Genomic DNA, 22,123 nt, shown 5'->3' on the forward strand with positions numbered 1-22,123 from the left:
GAGCATGTATCCCTTCTCTCCCTATCTATTTTCTTATTTATTTTTGCTATTATTGTGGGCAGCTTAAGTTACAGGGCAGTCTGTCCTCTTTAAGAGTAGCTGTGGCCCATATTCAGTCTAGAGCTAGGTGAAAATTTTTGATCAAAATGTTTTTTCAGTGAAAAATAAAGATTTGGTGATAAAATCAGCATGAGTTCACAAAATGTTTCTATCAAATGGTTTGTTTCAGGGGGGAAAACTCCCCAAAATCTAAAAAAAAAACAAACAAACATTTCATTTTGACATTTTCCAAAGCAAGTTTTTGAAATTTCATAAAAGCTTGATTTTTTTTTTTGGAAAATATTAACATTAAAATGGTAACAAAATATTCTGTTTTGGGTTGTTCATTTGACCAAAAATGCAATGTTTTAGATATTTTGCTGAAAACTTCGAAAAAATTTATTTTCAGTATCACCATTTTTCCCTGATTTTTTTTCATAACTGCCAGTGAATCAAAAAAATCAATTTGTTCATCCACCTCTCTAGTCCAGCCAGCCCTCTACCAAGGTTTGGTCATTGAAGAACAGGCAGGCTGGGATTTGTAGCTCACCAGAAGGTTCACATGACCAAGCTGGGACTAAGCCCTGCTATAGAATGGAGATCCAATATCAGTCATGTGACTGGATGATTGTATATAAGTTAAACCTGTGTCCTCTTTACGGGGAGATTTGCAGTGCATGAGACGTGAGGAGGCTCTTGTTGAAGTGCCTGGTTCAGATTAATTCCCAACCTGCAATTGGGGGGGAAATGAGAAATGACTGAGCTCTCAGTAGAGAGACTGCAGAGGAGGCTGGGTGGGGTGGGCAGCTATTGGGGAGGAAGAGCTGTTACAGAGAAGACTTAAACACACAGAAGAACTCTGGGAGGGATTTGTGTACTGGGGAACCAGTTAAGAAGTTCTAAGAGATTGGGGATTTAAGGAAGTATCCCTGGGAAAAGTGAAGTGGGGTATGAGGGCAGACAGCTGCTTATAACAAAACCGAGTCTTTGGGGCTGGAAAAGGAGGAGGGCTGCCCAGCAATGCCACAGAGAAAGGACAAAACCCCTTGGAAATGAGGGTAAAAGGTTAGGAGACAGGAGATGTGCGGTTACACCACAGAGAGGAGAAAAGGTAGACCGGTTTGGGTGGAGGGAGGGCAAATTGGGAAGAGGTCAGTGACCAAGTAAAAAAACTAGATAGAAGTTTTCTGGAATTTTCATTTCATTTAGAATCTTATGTGGACTCTGTTCCCTTAAGGGGAAAATTCAGAGACTTGTCAAGAGGATTAATCAATCACCCATCTACAATGGGGAATACTGTGGACCAGCAGCTGGAAAATGGGAAACTGCATCTCCATGCTCCAAATAGGTACATTACTATTACAGCTAAGCTAAGCAAGTTGTTTATTTTATTGCTCTCAATTCACACACTCCCTCTCTTTTTTTTGCATGCATTCCTTCTTATCTTTAATGCACACTCACCTTCTTTAATTACCCCTTTCTTTCACTCTTCTTTCCTTTTCACCTAACCCCTCCTTACTCTAGATTTCTCTCCCCACAAATAAGTAGGAGCCATTACCGGAGTAGCTTCAGCTGCTCCTCTCTGTGAGGCTCTGTTGGACAATCTGTTCTCAGTCAGAATCTGAATCCTTGCCGAGCCCAACCATGGTCAAGAATCCTTCCTGTCTGTCTTCCCCTTCCTGGCAGTGACTCTATCTGATCATGACAAAGCTGATTCAAGTTACAGTACACTTGAGTGACTGGATAGAGTGCCTGATCTTTCCTACTAAGATGAATTGTGGGTGTTTCACTTGAACAACGACTACAAGATTGGGTCTGTACTTCATAAAATGCCTTGGGATATAGTGGGATGAAAGAAAGTGACATCCTGGCTCCACTGAATTCTATGATAGTTTTGCCACTGATTTCAATGTGGCCAGGATTTTACCCACTATATGTAAGTAACAAGGTGCAAATTATTAAGTTTCAAAGCAATCCTTTAACTAAAATGTCCAGTGACATCAATAGGAGCTTTGCTTGCATAAGACTTCAGGATCTTGCCTATTTACTTTTCAGGTGACAATGCAGTGGACACTATAGTAGCTAATGCAGTACACGAGACAGTGGATTTTTATATTGTTGCTCACTAAAGATTTAAAGTGATGAGTGCCCTCAATCCCAGCTGAAGGTAGTAGAAGCTGAAAGCACTCAACATCACTAAGGAGAGGTGCTCATTATCTTGTGTAGGATGTAGTCTTAGATCAAATTTAATTACTGCATATTCTAAATCAGCTGCAGCAACTAGAATTCCAGGAGAGAGAGTCACTGTCAAGCATTTTTCTAAATCAACATACAATATGAAGGAGATAGTTCAGAGTTGTCTTTTATGACCACGGTACTTTAAAACCATTGTGGAGTTCCAACAAGGATGTAAAAACTCTCTGCTATAAAGCTCAGGCACTTCTGAAAGCACAATTTTGGCAGAATGCTCTGAAAAATGCATCCCTCTGATTTTAACAACTTAGGTGGCTATTAGGTGAAACTTTGTAGCAGAGTGTAAATGGATTCAATTGAAATGTGTTGTATGAATTGCATTCAAGTCAAGTTCTAGCAAAGTGTGGAATCGCTTTCAGACTCTTCCCTGAGAAATCTTTTGCTTAAAGAATAATTGTATTACATTACAGTCCACATCTTTGAATGCTGCCTGAATAAATGGGAAACATATGTGAGTGTTAAAATGAGTTTTGCTTGTGTGCAAGATAAAATGGCTCCTTTTGGAGTATTCCTCCAGTCTGTGCCTAGATAATGTAAACATAAATCAGCTTCACAGGCTTGGGGAAGGTACAGAATCTTTGCTCAGAAACTTTTACTTGCAAAAGTTAGTTCAATTTCCATCTTTTACTTGTGTAACTACAGTAGGCTTTCAGCTGCATCCAACCACCTGTTCAGCACATCCACAGCCAGATTTGACTCCTTAGAGAGAATTTTTCATGCTTGGTCCACCAATATGTCAGACCATTTCTTTGAAATTGGCTACCATCACTTCTCTTAAAAACAAATCTTGTCAACAACTGACAGCTGTTCAAGAATACACTAATATTTGGCACTTATTTAGCAGCTTCCATCCAAAGATCTCAAAACACTTTTAGAAAAATGAATGTATATAATCTCTCCTTACCACTGTGAGATAAGGAAGTATCATTATCTAGTGAAAGTCCATTTTTGTTTACTTTTAAGTAACATTTTCAATATATATATGATAGTGAGAATAATCTCATGTAATTTCTTGTAAGGGAAAGTCTGATTGGGTAATAGAACGCCTGTCTCAGGATCTGCTCCTTTTTCTAGTAGACAGTCATTTGCTAGAGGTGTGTTAAGCAGGTATTTTAGCAACTTTTGACTTGGATCACAATTTTACAGGCTCATCTAATACTGGGTTGGATTGCTTGCTACTGTCTCTACTCTCTTTTGGAGTGACAAGGTGGGTGAGGTAATATCTTTTATTGGACGTTGGTGAAAGAGACAAGCTTTCAAGCTACACGGAGCTGCTCTTCAGGTACCTTTCAGAAGCTGTCCAGTAAAAGATATGACTTCACCTACCTTGTGTGTGTCTCATACCCTGGGACAAACATGAGCTCTACTCACTTTGACATTTCTCTGTCTCAAAGGCCTGGTTGTTGGTGGTTTCAGGTTGTGGATCTGCTTCCAGCACAATTGATAGTATTTTCCCGTGTAATATAACATTCCACCACTTGCTGTTATGTGTGGGTGGCATGCTAGTTTCATTGTTACATGAAAAAAGTTCCTTATTTGTTTTTTCCCTTCTCCTAGATTAGATTATGCTTCAGTGCTGTTGCTTAAATAAACATTAGTTCTTTAATGGATACAACTAGCTGTTGCTTTATCCAGTTAAAACTGACTTGCTAATGCCACAAGGCAACAATGGCGCAAATGGGTGCTTTCTGGGCTTTTGGATGAATGCAATATGTTTGGCCACTCCTTGGTGGTGGGAACACTGGGAAGATTTTGGGTGATTAGCTCTCCCTGGCTTTCGTTGTAGCCAGAATAAAGCACAGAAGAGCAAATTGCTATGTTGGTTGTGTGCGGAACTCCAAGAGGTCTGGGGATGCATATCTGAAAAAAAGATAATTTGGTCCTGACTTTGTAAGGCTGAAGTGGACTGATGTGGTTGTTTTGTTTTTTGCGGGGGAAGGGCAGGGGTTAAAGCTATTTTCATTATTATGATGGTCTTCACACTGCTGTCATATAGCTGCATAATGGGTACAATATATGCCTAGTAGACTTTTCACAGGACTATGATTACAGATCATATTACTATTGTATATTGGCCCATTGGCTATCAAATGAGTGAATTTTAAAATATTGGGGTCAAATCATTCCCTCCTCTGGAAGGAGTTCTGGGAAGAAACTGTCTGAAGTTCCTATTGTAGACTTTCTGTCAAAGTTAGGTTAGACAGTGGGATTTTCCCACCCCAAGCTCTCTGTATTAAGTGAGGGACCTTCTCTCAACCACCCCTTCTCTTGACTCTCTCCATACTACTTTCTAAATGTCAGTTGTCTCCAGAATGGGGACAAAACAAAACATAAACTAAACAATCCCATCATGAATTTCAAAACAACAGTGTTCGGAATCAGTGGATGCTGGCACACTCCATAACAGGGCATTCTCTGGCAGTGTTTCTCAACCCACAGATTGTGACTCAAAATTGGGTCACCAGAATGGGTCAAAGGGTCACGGGGATGGCTGGGCTCAGCTCCCCATTCTGAGCATTGTGACCTGGCGCCTGCGGTCACAGCCCCCTCAAGTTTGGCCCTGGCACCCCAAAATCATGACGACTAGGTGCCACATGGGTCAAATATGAGTGAGTGGTGCTGCACTCCATGTGCCCCGTCACAACTCCTGAAGCATGGAGCCAAGCTCAACCAGCCCTGCAGTACAGAAGCCAGGAGGGAGCAGTTATGTTCTCCAGTAAGTACTGGGTTCCCAATGAACCCCTGCCCCAATGAGCAGGTAACACCATACCCACCCAGCCCACTTTACCTCCAGGACTTCAAATTGCCCCACTTCTTTAGCCTCTGCCCCCCATGGGCCATGTGTGGGGGCTGTGTGTTTTTTGGAGAGGTGATGTTTTGCTGCCCATCCCTCAGACCTATCTGCCCCATATCTTTCCCTCAGCCCTGCACTGCAGCACTACAACCCTCTTTTCCCCAATTCCTTCTCCCGACACCAACAACCCCCCAACTCTTTCTTCACTACACCCCTAGATCCTTCGCTTTCCTCACTTCACCTCCAGGACCCCACATCCCTCCCCAACTCTTATTGTCTGCCCCCAGAAATGGGAGATCTGTATATTTGGGGGGGGGGTGGGGGAATGTATTGGCTCACCATCCTTCCTCTGAGTTGCTGATGGGCAGATTCCCCAGCTGTTCATATCTTGCTGGAGCATCTGGAAACTTATCTCTGAGCTTCCCCCACTCTATGGGCCCCTGTGTGGGAAGTCATTGGGTCTGGATATGTCTTGGGGGTCTCTGGGTTGCAACAGGACACCAGTGTTTACAAAGGCCCATAAAGGTTGAGAACCACTGTCCCACAGGACATGGATCTTGCAGGAGGGGCAATAAGTCAGTCTGGGACTGGGCATGGAGTATATTCAGTCTGATATCAGCTGCACCACTGGGGCCCCCTGAATGCATGCAGACATCTGTGCTAGCAGCATGCAGGACTATCTACCATGAAAATAGTTTCTTCTTTTCTTTAATGAAACCTTAGATCTTAGAAAATCTCAATCTTTGCTACGTTACAGGGCACACTTCCTCAGAGATAAAGGATACTCAAACATGCTATCAAGCTGACCTTTGTCACCCTCAGGAGGAATTCTGAAATTATCCACAGAATCAGCAACATAGCCGTACTGCCAACAATCAAATTAGCCAGAAAACCTGCCAAGGCACCAGTCAGGGGGCAGCAGTCATAGACCCTGAATCTGTTCCTGGGGAAAAAAAATCTGTTCAAGAGCTTGGCATCTGGGTCCACAGCACACTCCGTGCCAAATGTGTGGCCACAGCTGTTGGCTTGGATTTAAAAGCAGAGCGCGCACAAGGGCAAAAGAGAAGCCAAGTCAAGAATGCTAGAAGGAGACAATGCCAAATAGTCTCTAAATCATTAAGTAATTTGCTTTACGATGGTCTCAATATTTAAGAGTTTTATGCTGTGGCTATGAAAGTCTACTGTGTGCTTATGATAATATGCTAGGGAGGTATGTGTGCAGGCACTTTAAAAAAGAGCATCAAAGAAAGGGCCCAGTTCTAGAATCCTTGTGCATGCACTGCCCTCTGGGAAAAGACTGGAAGCTTGGGGTGCACAACAAATACAAGCCTGAGCCTAAGAAGCACTGGATTATTGCATTACTGCAGGGGTAGTCATGTTTTTTTTCCACAAGGTCCAAATTTCTTGATCAAGGTATAGTCAAGGTCCAGACTCCAGAGAAAATAATAATAAAGATTTTGGTGTCCCTTCCAAAGCATCTAGTGGTCCAGCTTTGGCCAATAGTCCACCTATTGACTACCTGTGTTACTGTCTACAGGCTGTGTTCTGGCTTTGTCGTGGTACAAGGTGCAAAGCTGGCCAGAGCTGCATGGTTTGGCCACAGCAGACAATTGATAGCCTGAAGGTCAAGAATCTTCACAGTGACATTCCATACAGCTGCTCTGTGTACTCTAAATCCCGTTTGCTTCCTGTGACTATTTAAAACTCTCAGGGCCAGTGGGTAACCATGCGGAGGCCCTGTACATTCAGAGATTATCCCTGGCTAATAGGGAAAGGAGGCTGGGTTCCTACATGGTTCAGTGGCAGAAGAACCTTAAAAGGTTCCTGAAAAATGACTTCAAAATAGAACTGTCAAATACCACTGACTTGGCAATGGAGAGTGGGGACTAGGGAGGGGGGCAGCCGCTTTTGTCGGGGTGTATAAATCATTTCCTTGTTCCTACCCAAGCCTGAAAAATAAGATTTGGGGGAGCTCTTGGGATGGTTGCTTCTGCCAGTTGCACACAAATACCATCTCACTACAACTATGTGGTAAAATCCAGCCCATCTAAAGAAAATGTTTTGGAATTTCATTGCACTAAAATTTCTCCTGAAGCCAGGGAATGACAAATACTTGTGTCAAGTTTTGACAATATTGTTTCTAAGTGTGATAAATATTGCACATAATCTTGAATGTTTGTGGAAGCTCTGCAATCTTGAAAAGCAGTGAACCTTAAGGACAGTTTCACACCCAGCTCTGCTTGATAACAGCCATCCCCAAATCACACAAAGGTCAAAATGCTTTACTCTGCAGCTTTTAAAAACAAAGCAAAGTGCTTTTAAATTTCCACTCTTACTCTAGACACTGGGCTTCTTCCAAATGACAAATAGCAATTACAGGAAGAAAATGTGAATAACTAGAAAGGAAATTGTACAGTCTTGATCTCCATATTTTTAATTTTCTTAAATTAACACTGTGGGGTCACTTAATTTCAAGAGGCTAAGATGAGTTGACTTCAGCTTTTTTGCAGTATTTCTCAGGAGACAACAATGATCACCGCTGAGATTTGCCGCAACGAAGATCAGACTTACTGGGCTGTGTTTACTTGTCAATTATTGATATCCTCCTGGATCTCTGTTCATAAACGTTATTCATGCTATTCTGACACAAATGTCATTTTTCTGCACATACCCCCCCCAAAAACTGCAAAACACTCTGAAAATAAGGCAGATAGCATTTTGATATTCCTTAATCCTCTTGAAATAAACTAGAGTATTTGAGAGTTTAATCCAAATATAAACAAGTTGATATATAAAAATGGCAATATAACATGCACAAAAACTAATTTCCATCTCCTTGTGGTAGGTGTGAAATGAATTGAGTTCACATCTCGTTAAAACCCTGGCTTTTAAAATGCTTCTGTTTTGATTGAAAGGAAGAGAGCCCGAGACACAATATAGTCCAGTAAGGACCCTGCCATTCTGACTGATGTGTAAGGCACTCAGACCCAGCTCATCCAAGGTATTTAGGTGAGTAACTCCCAGTGGAAATTAGATGCCTAAATACCTTGGAAGTTCTGCACTTCCAATACGATGGTAAATTGGTTACAGTATAAAATCCTAAGATAACCAGAGTGCAAGATTTTGGGGGCAGTCGCTATGTGGTTTTTACAGTTCTTAGTACTTTATGTGGGACTATGTCACCAGCCTTTCTCATAAGTGAACTAGATGAAATTAGTATCAGGTAGGCACCCAGCTCGATGAAAGACTGTTTTCAAATATTATCAATGGTTCACTATCAAACTGGGAGGACATACTAAGTGGGGTCATGCAGGAGTGTGCTCTGGATTGTGCACTATTTAATTTTTTTTTCACAATCCCTCTGATTCACTGTCCTTGATTCAGATGAACTCCAGAATGTCTGCAGAAAGAGTTGGTGTCAGGAATGTGCATGTAAATAGTCACATGAGAATTTACATGCAAGGCATTTGTGCAGACACTTTACAAAATCTCTTTACATTTGGGAATTGGAAGGGGATGTAGGTAGAGTTTGGTAAAGAAGAAGAGAGAACTAAAATCAAAACGGACAGCACTGGAAGTCGGGGTAGAGCTAGGTCACCATCACCACCCCGGGACCATTTTCTAGTATAAAGAGCTGGGACAGTAGCAGGGGCAGTGTGACAAGCCTTTCAGAGTAGGGAGGTACCTCGTGAATCCTAGATGACTTCAAACAGCAGCAGGAGTAAAAGCATTATTTATTACATCAGGGACACTTGGATACTATAATAATGGGCATGATATAAACAGCTGGACAGATGCATCAATCAGAGCACTGCCCTAAGTATCACAAACAAATATACCATCTACACCTTTTTGCCTAATAAGGAAAAACCTGGTTTTACAAAATAAAGCCACAACTTCAATTCTAGAACTCTGGACACATCACCAAGAGCATCTTCTTCTTAACTCTTCTTACACATAGAAGGTGCATGTTACCTAAGCAGCACCATGCACTATAATGGAAAGCTGTCAAATGAAAATGTGTGTAATGTAAACTAAAGCCAATTAATCAGATTACAGAACTCTCCAAAACTTCTAGTGTTCTTCTTCAACAGCAGACTGTCAAGTGATGCAACTATATTGCCTTTTTTTCACAGCAGAGACAGATGTTCCAAGGAGAAAACTGCAATTTCTAAAAGATCTAAAAATAAACCAAGGGTCCTAATTAAAGGGAAAATGACCTGCTGACTTGAAAATCGTATGTGCCTGAAGACTGGAATTTTCAAAAGGGGACTAAGGGAAATTAGCCAATGAGAAGTGCTGGGCACCCTAGCCCCGAAGCCCTTTTTGAATATTCCTTAAAGGCTCACGTTAATGGAACTGTTGTGTGACCAACCACAACAAAAGCAAAATTCTAAGAAGTGAAACAGTCGTGTCATGCTGCGTTGCTCTAGGGATACGTTGTCTTATACGGTTCTGTCTTCTTTGCCAGTTTCTGAGCACTGAAATTAGTTCCCTCTTCTTTGTGCTGCCCTGATTTATGAGTTACTTGAAATTAAATGGCACCATGCCTAATATTTTCCAAGGAATAGGTGGCTGAATTTAAGCTCCTAAATCCATATTTTAAGTAACCATATATGTTGCCCGATTTTTCAAAAATGCTGACCACCCACCTGCTCCCAGTGAAATCCAGTAGTCTCTTCCATGCTCATTCAGTTTTTGGCCCCTCTGTGGACCCTATCAGAGAATTTGGTAATTGAGATATAGACACCGTGTCACATGCATCATTGCCTATCTGCAAGAGATTCTAACCACTGATGTAGGTGAAGGGCTGTCTATTATTTTTTCCTCCAATGAATGCCTTATTTATTATCATGAATGTTCTGGCTACATTTTCTATTAATTTTAATTAGTAAAAAATACTTTTCATCTTTATAGCACTTCACATTTTCAACATGTTGTACAAACATTAAGTTAATAACGTCTATAGGACAAATCAAGTATGTTTGCTGTTGACTAGATAATTTTTTTTCTCAGAAAGTTGGGCAAGAGAGAGAATGTCCATTGGCTTGTGTATTATCGCAATCTGCATTCAATAGGCAGTGCTGTTAAATGCAGTGGCTGGAATGGCTGCAGTAGGAAAAAAAAATTGAACCTCAAAAGTGTGGGGTTTTGTTCTGTTTGGATTGCAAAGATTCTTTCTGTGTTCTTGGGTGAAGGGTAGAGTGAATCTTGGGTGTAGGATGAAAATATGCAGCTTCATTTTCTAGTATAAAGAGCCTGCAAACAGTGGAGCTAATAGTAGCATATGACCTGATGCAGAAGATTCACTGAAGGTTTCCTCTCACCTCCATCAAATGCCTGATTGCTTTGATGGGCAAAAGCTTGACGAGAAATTTTATGTATGTTTTGTTACCTGTTCTGTTGGAGAGATGATAGTCTAGAACAGGGGTCGGCAACCTTTCAGAAGTGGTGTACCGAGTCTTCATTTATTCATTCTAATTTTAAGGTTTCGCAGGCCGGTAATACATTTTAACATTTTTAGGTCTTTCTATAAGTCTATAATATATAATTAAACTATTGTTGCATATAAAGTAAATAAGGTTTTTAAAATGTTTAAGAAGCTTCATTTAAAATTAAATTAAAATGCAGAGCCCCCCGGACCGGTGGCCAGGACCTGGGCAGTGTGAGTGCCACTGAAAATCAGCTCACATGCCGCCTTCGGCACGCGTGCCATAGGTTGCCTACCCCTGGTCTAGAAAGTCACACAATTAATAGCATGTGTAGGCCAAGTGCATTGCACCCAGGGCCGGCTCTAGACCCCAGCGCGCCAAGCAGGCGCGTGGGGCGGCCCTTTCCCTGGGGGGCGGCATTTGGCTCCGGTGGACGAGCGGACCTACCGCAGGCATGACTGCGGCGGGTCCCCTCTTCCCGCGGCTCCAGTTGAGCTCCCGCAGGCATGCCTGCGGGAGCTCAGCCGGAGCCGCGCGAAGAGGGGACCGGCCGCGGGACCGGGGAAGGGGCGGCGCTGCGCACGGCTGCTTGGGGCAGCCTATTTTCTAGAGCCGCCCCTGATTGCACCCACCATGGGCTCCCTGCATACTATCCTTACTTCCCACTTCGGCCTTTACAAACACTGCTTGTAAGGGTATGCCTATGCTACAGCTGAAAGTGAGCCTCTCAGCCCAGGTAGAGGGTCTTGCTCAAGCTAGAGCACTAAAAATAGCGGTATGAACATTGCCACTCAGGCTGGAGTTTGGGCTTTCAGGCTGCCACCCTCCCTCTCAACTTTGAGAGCCCAAGCTTCCCCACTACCACAAGTCTGTTCAGTCATGCTGGGAAGCTGGCTCCTAGCTGTAGTGTAGACATACCCTAATGCTTCTTTTTTTCTGTTAAAGTTCAGATTACAATGTCCCCACCAGTAAACTAAGCTGTTGCTTCTGATGTGTGTAGGTAACGGTAGCAGGTGGCAGTGTGGAGGCCCTGGTTTTCAGGCTTTCTGGCGTTTTTGATTTACATCAAAATCATTAGCTTTTTCCCATTAATAACTAGAACATTCCCTGAAATTTTGGATTTGTTAGATTGGCATTCCAAAGTCGTCATGTTTACAGACAGAGAAATGCCAGTGAGTTGAGTGTTTGACTTTGCTTCATGCAGCCAGTTATTTGTTATCAAAGGGACATGTACAACGAGCCTGATTAAAAGCCCACTGAAGTCAATGAAAGTCTTTCCACTGACATCAGTGAGCATATGTTAGGTTCAATATATCAATCTGAAATTTTAGGTTTTCTAAAATCAAAGGTTTACAAAAAATAAGTTTAAACAATAATATTTCTCTGAACCTTATTTAAAGTAATAGAATTTAAAATAAATGTTTGGATATAAACTTTCCTCTGCAGGATTTGAAACCCTAACACTGCAGCATTATTCCAGTGCATTTGAGCCTAGAAAGTGAAACTGACTCTAAACAAAAGTGAAGTTGCCTGTCCTCCACAGTATTAGTTTGTAGGATTGTGCTCTTAATGTGGAAAAGTTAAATTAGATTTTAAAATTACTTATTTTAACAGTCTTAAGTGCTGCTAGTAACAGAGGTTAAGGAAATTGAATGATTATTTTAATCTGATTGTTTTTAGCTTTAAGAAAAGTTTAATAAGAAATTTTGTGTGGTCAAATTTTCTTACCTCCTTGAGGGCTTGTAGAAATCGTATACTTAATGACTCTAATGATGGACTTCAGAAGCCTGAGGAAAGCTTGAAAATCCTAATGATGCATCTTCTGGGACTTTCTACAGAACAAAACAGGGGAGGGAGGTTGCCTTTCGCTTTTATACAATACAGATACTAATTTTCTGACTTTTAAAACATGGATGATTGTCAGTGACTAAGTCTAATTAAAGACAATGCCACTAAAGAGCAGGAATCAAGTATTTAAGAGATACAAAATATGGATGATGAAATGGAGTGGAAAACTGTACATTGAACCATGTAATTGCAGTACTCTGGTTTCACCCTTATGAAAATCAACATCATATACACAGAGGATGATAAAAATAAAATGTTAACTGAAATAATCATGTAGTAAATTGGTTTGAAAACTATGAATGTTGCCCTGCAGATAATTAAGATTTCAATTCTATTTCCTTTTGATACTGTAGAATATAAATTGTATTTTGGCTTTCTGTGGCAGAGTCTAGTGTTTTTCATCTTGTTTTGACTATTATTAAATCAAATATTTCCTTAATGCTATTGATCTTTATCTGTGACTGTTCAAAGCAATTGGAGTTGTTTTCCCTCTTTGAAAATTTACCACTATAAAATGTGATTATTCTTATTTAATGGCCAAACAGTAAAAAAAGGAAGCAAGGTCAAATAATAGCTGTACATGATAATGTCTGATTTAGTACAACATCATGATATATCAGAAGTCAGGGTTCATGGGTCAGACGAAAGATCTGTGCCACAATAGTTGTCAATTGTGTATTATTTCTCTCTGTCATATCCATATAAATAGTTTTATAGGCTAATATCCTATGTGCAATGGTGATCTTCTTTTCTAGAATTTTGCACTCTAGAGCAGGAAATACCCTGGCAAAATATCTAAAGTGTCTATTTCTAAGCATAGACCATTGTAGTTCTCCATATGTGATAAGTCAGCCCACTTTAATGGGACTAATGCAACAAGGTATAGAAAAAGACAGTAGCTCAGAGCAGGTCCAGACAACATAGTGGCCAAAAAGCTGGCATCTACCAGCAGTCTGTCTACTCTGGCACTTCTACCTTCACTACAATTGTGGCAGTTGTTACAGCAGTAGAATAGTGGGGAATTAGAATCTAAAGCTTTAGATAGTCGTCTTCAATCTGGTATGCAGATGCAAAAATGAACAGCAACTTTGCAGGTGCAAAAGACAGCACAGTTTTACAAATCATACCCTAAACTTGTTTTCCAGTTTACTCACTTTGATGTGTATATCAACTTGAATAAACAGGAAAAAGCTAACAGATGTACATAAGGGCCTGGGTTAATTCAGACTAATTCTACTGTATGCTGTAAATCAGAGAGATCAGTATCTGTCCTGAAAGATTTTCAGATGCAACTAAAAGATGCAACTGAAGGATAGTAGACTCCTATAGTTTAGAAACAAGTGAAAATGACACTTTAAAAAAAAATCACTTTCCACTGCCCTCTGCTGACTGTACACTATGTATACTGTGCGATGAATCCAACCTGTGTGTATTGTTTCTCAGAGCTCTATGCTTGGGAAACAGAATGTAAGCCATTGTTATGTGAAGATGAGTCTTTGAGGATAGTCATAATTGCTAATATTGCTATAATATCTCAAAGCTTTCCTACATATTTAACAATAGGATATCGTTGTGTTCTTGTAGATGTAAAACCAAGCATGTTCGAATCAACTATGATTTATATAATCATTGACTTCATTCCAAAACACACACATGCCAGGTTATTCTAATACGCACCAAACTACATTACTAAATGCAGTCTGGTATAAACACTGCATTATCCACTTTAGGAGCATACAATTCACAAACTGTTGTGAGGATCATAAAACAATTTGTGTGAATTGTGGCCACTGACCTAATAGTGTTGTGAAGCACCCTCTAAACTTTGTTCCAAGCCTCTGAAGAAAGCTAGGGTAAGAATCTATGCTGGACTTTCCAGAGGTGCAGGGATGAAGGACAAAGATGGCTTAAGCCTTATGACTTCTGCTTTCCTGATCCTAAGCTGCTTAGGGACAGAAACAGCCCTGATGTAACACAGATGCCCAGGAGTTGCCCTAAGTTACTGCAACCTCTGCCGTGGGCAGCATTGTCACTGAGAGTGCCTATAGTGCTACAGGAAACGAGGCTCCCCCTAGCATGCCTCCTATGCTAGGGATTGTTGGAGTGGGCCTTGAAACAGCCATAATAGGGGGAAAAAAATCCCTCCCCTATAACCCATTTCCTATAGCCTACACCGGGGGTCGGCAACCTTGCAGGAGTGGTGTGCCGAGTCTTCATTTATTCGCTCTAAGGTTTCGCGTGCCAGTAATACATGTTAATGTTTTTAGAAGGTCTCATTCTATGTCTATAATGCATACAGCAATAGTTTAGTTATATAAAGTAAATAAGGTTTTTAAAATGTTTAAGAAGCTTCATTTAAAATTAAATTAAAATGCAGAGCCCCCCGGACCGGTGGCCAGGACCCGGGCAGTGTGAGTGCCACTGAAAAGCAGCTCACGTGCTGCAGGTTGCCTACCCCTGGCCTGCACAATCCCGCTAATAAGTGATCAGTTGTATTGGTAGGTGTCATATGCAGGGGTTCTGGTAAGAGACTGAATTTTATGTTCTTCCTCCCGTTAACAGACATAGGTCAGACCAGGGCCGGCTTTATGAAGGGCGGGGCCCAATTTGAATACTTGGCAGCGGTCCAGGGCTTTGGCAGCACTTCAGCGGCGAGGGTCTGCTCCGGGTCTTTGGCGGCACCGAAGGACCCCCTGCTGCGGAAATGCCACCGAAACCCCCCCCCCCCCCCCCGGAGTCGACCCACCGCCGCCAAAATGCCACCACAGCCCCGGACCACTGCTGGGTAAGTTTAAAAAAAAAAAATTAAAAGGTGCCTAAGGCGCGGGGCCCGATTCCGGGGAATCGGGCGAATCAGCCTAAAGCCGGCCCTGGGTCAGACGCAGTACCAAGGTCAGTGTCTGTTGCCTCCAGTGGCTACAGTTACAGGTATTCACCCACTGTTAAAAATAATTAGAGGTTATAAAAATGAAACTAGTTAGGGCTTGATATTTGTGGGTTTTCTAGCTCTCGCTTTTGTAAAAGTTCTTAGTTATTACCACAGCTTCCTCTAATGATGCAATGCTTAGCACACCTCCAGCACACTAGACAGGAGGTAGATAATTAGTGAGGTATTTTCAGGTAATATAAATACTCTTTCAATGTCCAGGAGTGTAACATTCTAAATGTGGCTACTGCTCAGGAGAAAGGTACAATACCACAGTTAGTCTTGTCTTTGTAATTGTTTGTTCCTCACTTTCATTCGGGGTACCTGCAGGCAACAGTCTCCAGTTGATGCATAATTTAACACCACAAGTGGTCGTCATGGCTTTATCAGATGCTGCTGCAATGCAACCTGTCTTTTTGGCAGCCAGAGTTATCTCTGAGTCTTGTGCCTTCCTTTCCTCTAAAGTCCAGGTATTCTTTTTTTGGCGCACGTGGGAGAACACATGGAATCTATTGTAAAGAAGCATGTGGCACCAATCTGGCAGTTTTGGCAGAGTGTAGAGGCCTCTACAGAAGAGATGCATTTTAGAGGGCTATATAGTCTGCTCAGTGTGAAACCTTCCACCCAAAAGCAAGTATCATTCAACTTGTGAGTTGGCACCTCCCCATTCCTGTGGATGGTTCTTAGTGTAGATTGCCAATATATCACACCTGTGCATTCTGTGCATTGGATGAGGGCACGATTCTATATGAAATCAGTGTAAATGTTCAAGAGTTTAATGTAGCTGGGAGGAACCATGATATATTAAAGCCTCATTAGGAGGGAGAAACTTTGTAACAAAATTTCTAAAGAGGATGGAGCATATGCAAATTTAAATGTTTTATAGGTTAAATGAGTTTGAGATTAGAGATCTTACTGATTTCAGACATTGACCACTTCCTGTGTAAAGAGAAGTAAATCACAGATATGAAATCTGAAAAATACTGCTTTCTCAGTGCCTCAGAGAAAAAGAACTCTAAGCATCATAAATCTTGTCTGCTTGCTAACCTCAAAATCTATAAGACTAATCAAATATTTTCTGACAGTCTAATTCAATTATGGCTTCCAAATTTAAATGTATCTCATTCTCTTCCAAGGAAAATTCCCAGGGAAGAAGGCAGAATGACCCAGAAAATCCACCAGATTAACATTGCCAATTTTCCAAGAAATTGTTTCCTCTGGTGGGAAGTTTTTTGGGGTGAGCATAGCTGATAAGTTTTCTGGGGACTTAGGGAGGTGTACTCCATGGTGGCAAAAGATATCCAAGTGGAGAAGTGGCTGGTTCTTTTATTATACTCTGATAATTCCCTCTGTAGCCACACAGCACCTTCAGGAGGTGTGATGCCATTGGCTGAATTCCCTGTGGCTGATATTAGAAACTATGGAAGGATTCAACAGGAATTAATGGTGCTTTTAGGATTATTAATTTCCCCCTTTGATATCTATTAGGAGATCTTTGACATCAGCAGGCGATTTGCCATGGAGAGCAGCTGGTCTTTTACTTCACTACAGCCTCATCTGTACAACCCTGTGTATCCTGAGCTCTGTGGGATCCCTATGTCTGAAATGTTGCAGTAGAGCCAGCAATAACCCCAAGATGAGTTTGAGTGATCTGAGTTCCCCTCCACTTCCAGAAGGGATAGTCCCGCCCTTCAGAGATATAGATATATTCAAATGTACTTTCCAAAGTAGATAGGAACTTCTGTAAGGGCTAGTCTACACTTACGAGCCGGGTCGAAGCGGTGAGTTCGACTTCTCGGAGTTCAAACTATCGCGTCTAATCTGGACGCGATAGTTCGAACTCCGGAAGCGATAGTTCGAACTCCGGTACTCCACCACTGCAAAAGGCGGTGGCGGAGTCGACCTTGGAGCCGCGGACTTCGATTCCGCGGCGTCTGGACGGGTGAGTAGTTCGAACTAGGGTACTTCGAATTCAGCTACGCTATTCACGTAGCTGAATTTGCGTACCCTAGTTCGACCCCGCTTCTTAGTGTGGACCAGCCCTAAGAAAGAAAAATTGCATACAGGCAAACGATAAACATAAACTAGAAGGATTTGGAAACACATGAACACAGATTGGGATAGGTTCATCAAGCAATATGTCACCAAACAAAACAAGATTAAGGGCTTGATCCTGTGAATTGTTTAACACCTGTAACTCCCCCTCTGAAGTTAACAGAATTTCACAGTGCACAGCACCTTACAGGGTCCTCAAAAAAGATATAATTTTGGGGCTATTGTTTCTTAAAACAGTTTTTTTACTGCTACCATTAAGGTTAAAGTGCAATTTTATTTTGAAAGGTGACTCATATGTTAAAAAAAGCAAACACACCAACCAAAAAACCAAGGGTTTCCATGTCTGTTATGTGTCAAATAATTCCCAGATCAGCTGTGCTCCAGTTACAAGGAAAACAATGTTTTCCTAACTGCCAACTCTGTCAACTCAGTCCGGGCACAGTCATGCATGGTCTTTTCCAACTCATGCTTCATCACAGGTAATAAAGACGGGACAAGCTAAATTAGGCCCTTGGTTTATTTCTGTGCAGTCGTGAAGGGTTTGCAAAATGTAATTGCTTAGAATTTAGTGACATTACTGTTGACAGTGGGCTGGAATAGAATTCAGCTTACTCTATCTTATCTATGTTGGCTCTGCAGGGCTAAGAGGAGTAAAACATACACACACACAGAGTCACCTTGTTTTTGTCACTAAAGTCAGCAAATATGAGGCTGATTACAGGAAAGAAATATATCTGAGTAAAAAGGTGTCATTTTTACATAATGACTTTTCAAATAGTATTGCACTTTAAAATAACCTCCCTTAAAATTGTCATGAGAGTTCTAATTTAACTTAAAAAATACTCTTCATGTCTTTTAGTTTTAGTGTAAAAATAGGCTAATTGTTGAAGATGATGATTCTTCCCTTCTGGTAATATTACTGGGCAAAAATAGATATTATCTCAGCATTTGGGGGGACTTAAATATTACCAACGAGTAAAATGATCACCATTTTAAAAAGTCAGAACATGCACATCTCTGAGATCCTGACATACCATACCATAGAAAATAATTGGTCATTCAGATATCAGTGTTTGGCAATGGTTGGTAAATGGTGGCTTTTTAATAGTAAATTTGTAAACTATACATACTCTCTGCATCTCCATCACAAATTGTCATCTATTCTTAATTTATTACTGCAATCGAGTGCAATAAAGTCTGTGGAATATTTTTATTGCATCAGTTTTAAACTAGCATCTGTGGGCCAAATTACACCAGTCTGTGCAAAGGTGAGTATAGACAGCCTCTCCAAGTGCCTCCACATTTCCATGGAGAACAGCTGGTTCCCTGTTCCAACTCCTCTATCACCCTTAACTCTTTGTAGAGGCCAGATTCTGCAATGCCCCAGTGGAGGAGGTTTTACAAGTTACCATGGAAGGAAATAGTACTGCAAAGTCATGGCCAAGCCTTTAGATAAAATTAGTTGGATCTCAGTCCCCTTCGCTAGTAGAAGTTGAAGAGACAATTGGAGCCCAAGGCAACTGTGTAGATTTTCCCAGTTATAATCCAGACCACATCAGAATAACTGAACCCCTATTCTTCTTCCAGAATAGTTGGCGACACTGAAACAATTTCGAGCTGTGTAATAATTTTGCAATGAATGAGAACAATGCTATTGCCTGGTGGGTAGGGCACTTACTGGGGGAAGGAGGGAAACATTCAATTTCTGGTCCAGGCTCCGACTTACTTAGTCTCCTTGCTGGCGCTCGCTACACAGAGCGGCGTCTCCCCTCTCTTTGCATGTTTTGGGTCCTGGATTCTGTGTTTTGTTTTATGTGTGACACCTGGTGCCTCATACCAAGGTTACTCCACACTGTGCCTGGGTGCTCTCCCTTGGGAAAGTGAATAATGCTACCACTGCCGGCAAGGAGTACAAAACCCCGGATACAAGAAACATAAAGTACATCAATACAAACTCCTGAAAAATAACAATATAACAAGGGGAGGGGGACTTTATTAGGAACAGGAAAATAGGATCTAGGGAACAAAAAGGTTAAAATTAATTCCTCAATACTAAACATTCATAAATAAATTCCCCAGCTCATAACAGTTTATCCCAATCCCCAGCTCCCTGCCTGGAACATTCATCGGTGGATGGTACGCTGAAGAAGTCTAGGATGAGTGCTGCAGGGCCGTGAACAGTGGCTGGCATAAACAAAAAAGGATCCCCTTACAGGGTCTTTGCCTGTGGGTGGGGCAAGGTCTTCTCCTGGCTCCCTGGTCTGGAGTCCTGTGGAGGTCTCATCTGGCTGTCAGTTAGTGCTTTAACAAAGGTCGACGGGGGAGCACCACTACTTTCTCCTATGTGAATGGCACCTATCTTTTGCCTTCTGACTATCACCTTGTGACAGTCTGTGTACCCTCTATGTTCGCTCCTTTTAGAGACTTATGGTAAAATTTGTACAAAGTATGCCATATCATTTGAAAACTCATGATTTGCTGATCATTATTGTCTTGGTAAAATGTATATGGCAACTCTCTATGTAAAGTTATAAGATTCCACTGTCTGATATTACTGAGACATGTTGCAGCATGTTCTGGAGAGCAGTTACAAACCAGTTTCCCAGATACAAAAGGCTATCCAAGGGCTCAGCCAGGTGTCAACAAGATCAGCTGATTAAGTGGCCATCTTCTGCAGCAGAGATGGTGTGGACAAAGAATCTACATTTTTACAAAGCAGCAGCTTGAGGTTTGTGTCCACACAGACTTTCTGCCTCCTGAATGTCAGATTCTTGTGCGAGAGAAATGGCTAGAAGGGGAGAAAGCAGATGTCCCAAACCATCTCTCCCTTTCTCTCCACCCTCAGTATCAACAACACTTGAAAAATAAAGGAAGCAGCGTTGGGGAAGGATCTTGACTGAAAGATTCAGCCAGTAAGACTGTTGGGACTTATGGTGAGAGAGCACTTTGTTTTGAATTCACTTAACTTGTTAAGTTAGGTATGTTACATTTTACCTATTTATTTCTTTGTATCCAAGTCTCACTTTTATGCCTCATTACTTGTAATCATTTAGAATCCATCTTTCTGTAGTGAATACATTCATTTTAATGTTTTATCTAAACCAGTGTGTTTGAATTGAAGTGTTTGGGAAACTTCATTTGGGATAACAGGATTTGTGCATAACATATTCTATTAATGAAATGACAGATTTTATTTGAGGTTGTATTGTCCAGGAGGGTGCTGGGCAGTACAAGATGCACTTTTCTGAGGGGAAGTCTGGGACTGGGAGTTTGCTGGTGTTACCCTGCAGTGTAGTTCATGAGTGGCTGGATACAGCACTCATACGGTATAACTGGGATTAATTTACATGCTGGAGGCTGTTTGAGAGCAGGCCAGGAGTGATTGCTTTCAAAGTGAAGCAGTGTAAAAGGCACCCAGAGAGGAGACACAACTGTCCATCAGTCCAGATTGTACACTGGATAATGTCACATGCCTCCACTGACTTTGTGCCAAAGCTATTTGATAAAGTCGAAATGAATTTGTGAATAGTTTGTGACCTAAAACTGCATTTTTCAGCAAATAAACTATTGTCAGAAACTCCTAAAGAGCTTCATTGGTTAAAGTGGGTTTGAGGACAAGCTCTCACTCCCTAGAAAATGACTCGTGGTTATCGTAACATATAGCCTCTGACTGCTAAAATCCTACCACTTGCCTTTTTGTGGTGGAGTTGCTCTTAACTGAAAGTGGATGTGTGAAAGGCAGGTGTTTGGTGCCTTGTTCCCTCTCTTCAAGCGTAAAGGACATGTGCAAGAATGTAGTAATTACTGACCCATCAAATTAATGAGTTACATGATGAAATGGCTGGAAAGAATTATTGAGAAGATTTCGGGAGGAGCTGAAGCATCAAGTAAGTGACAACCAATTTGGGTTTATACCAGGAAGGTCAACAATGGATGCAATGTTTGCAGCCTGCTTATTGCTGGAGAAGTACAGGGAGAAATGCAAGGAATTTCACTTCGTGTTTATGGATTTAGAGAAAACTTACAACAAAGTACCTAGAGAATTGTTAGGGTGGTGGCTATGGTTGTACAATCCGCTGGAGATATGTTTATCATAGACGTACAGGGGTAGTACAACAGTAGTGAGAAGCAATTGCGGCCATAACGAGAAATTCACTGTGCGGTAGGGCTAGGTCAAGAATCAGCCTTTCCTATTTGTGATTATAATGGACACCTTAACAAAGAAAATTAGCGGAGATTCTCCACGGAACATGCTTTTTGCCATTGACCTTATGATGTGTCATGAAGATAAAAATGAACTGGAAAGGAACCTAGAACTACGGAGGGCTGCATTAGGAAAAAAATGGCTTATGAATCAGCCAACAAAAGATGGAATATATCCAATGCTTCATTGAGAGGAACAACTGAAGCCAGTAAAAATAGATGAGAGTATAGTCTGAGCAATACCTTGGTTCACTGTTGATGGGAATGGGAATGTAGATGTTAGGAGCCGCATAAAAAGTGCTAGATGTAAATGGACAGAGTTGAAGGGAATTCTCTGCAATAAGAATATATCCAGTAAACTAAAGAGCAAAGTGTTTAAGATTGTGATTAGGGTAGCCATGATGCAAAGAGAGAGTATAGACAGAGATGCCTGTGTCATGTGAGATGGTGGGACGTTTTAGCCAGAGAATACAGCAGTTCTGGGACAAAGATCACTAGGAAGACCTAGAAAAAGGTGGCTTAAGATGCTAAAGGAAGACACGAAGAAGGATGGTGTCATCTGGGAAGATGCAT

At 41.4% G+C, this 22,123-nt stretch overlaps 1 long non-coding RNA gene across 1 annotated transcript in view; it reads left to right on the plus strand.

Moving 5' to 3' along the window:
- The window catches only part of LOC123370859, a 99,082-nt gene that overhangs the window by 49,677 nt on the left and 27,282 nt on the right, over positions 1–22,123 (plus strand). The gene's annotated exons all lie outside the window — the stretch shown is intronic.

Source organism: Mauremys mutica, chromosome 5 (assembly GCF_020497125.1).
Source record: "Mauremys mutica isolate MM-2020 ecotype Southern chromosome 5, ASM2049712v1, whole genome shotgun sequence".
In the NCBI taxonomy this organism is placed as follows: Eukaryota; Metazoa; Chordata; order Testudines; family Geoemydidae; genus Mauremys; species Mauremys mutica.